Raw genomic sequence first — 1210 nt, 5'->3', positions numbered from 1 at the left:
CTTTCTGCAAGTACAAATATACCATATTGACCAGTTCCCTTTTGTCAACTCTGATAGGTACATCTTCACAGAATTCCAATAGATTTGTCAGGCATGATTTCCCCTCCATAACTCCATGCTGACTCTGTTTGATTTTGCCACGGCTTTCTCAATGCTCTGTCATACAAGATAAAGGATTTGAGAATTTTCCCCACGACTGATGTGAAGCTCACTGGTCGAGAATTCCCTTTCTCTGTATCTCTCTTTCTGAGTGTTGGAGTGGCAGTAGCTGCCCTCCAATCTGCACGGACTGTACCAAAATCTAAAGAATCCTGACAACCAAAGCATCCACTATTTCTAGAACCACTTCCTGAAGTGCTCTGGGATGCAGATTTATCAGGCCCTGAGGATTTATCAGGTTCAATCCCCTCAATTTCCCAGCACCATTTCTCTACGATTATTGACCTCCCTCAGTTCTTCCCTCTCACTAAATCTTGCATTCTCCAGGATTTCTGGTACTTGATTTGTATCTTCGAGAGTATCTCAGAGAGTCCCAAAGCACAGAGACATGTCGTTTGGCCCAAAGTGGTCCATACTGACGAAATTGTCCACCCATGCTAACCCCATTTCCCTGCATTTGGTCCACATCCTATCCATGTATTTGTCAAAATGCCTTTAAATGTTGTTAACGTACCCACCTCAACCACTTCCGCTGGCAGCTCATTGCATGCACGTGCCAGCCTCTGTGTAAACAAATTGCCCCTCAGGTTCCCTTTTGTACTTTTCCCCGCTAACCTTAAACAAATGCCATCTAATCCTCAATTCCCCAACCCTGGCAAAAAAGACTGAGTGTATGCCTCTCATAATTTTGTACAGTTCTGTAAGGTCCCCTCTCAGTCTCCTAGACTGCCAAGAAAAGAAGTTCTAGCTTGTTCAGCCTCTCCTTCTTGCTCAGACCACTGAGTGCGAGGAACATCCTTATAAATTTCTTCTGCACTCTTTCCAGTTTAATAACATCCTTCCTCGAGCAAGGTGACCAATACTGAACACATGAAACCAACTGCAGCCTCACCAACCTCCTGTCCAACTGTCCTTTTTTGTGAAGACAGAACTAAAGTATGTATTCAGTTGCTCAGCTGTTCCTTTGTCCTTTGTTATACATTTCCCCATTTCTATCTGTAGGGACCTACATTTGTCTTCACCAAACTCTTTCTCTTCACGTTCTGTAGAA

The sequence above is a fragment of the Chiloscyllium plagiosum genome, unplaced genomic scaffold (genome assembly GCF_004010195.1).
Source record: "Chiloscyllium plagiosum isolate BGI_BamShark_2017 unplaced genomic scaffold, ASM401019v2 scaf_8012, whole genome shotgun sequence".
NCBI classification, from domain to species: domain Eukaryota; kingdom Metazoa; phylum Chordata; class Chondrichthyes; order Orectolobiformes; family Hemiscylliidae; genus Chiloscyllium; species Chiloscyllium plagiosum.
This window is presented reverse-complemented; position numbering follows the sequence as displayed.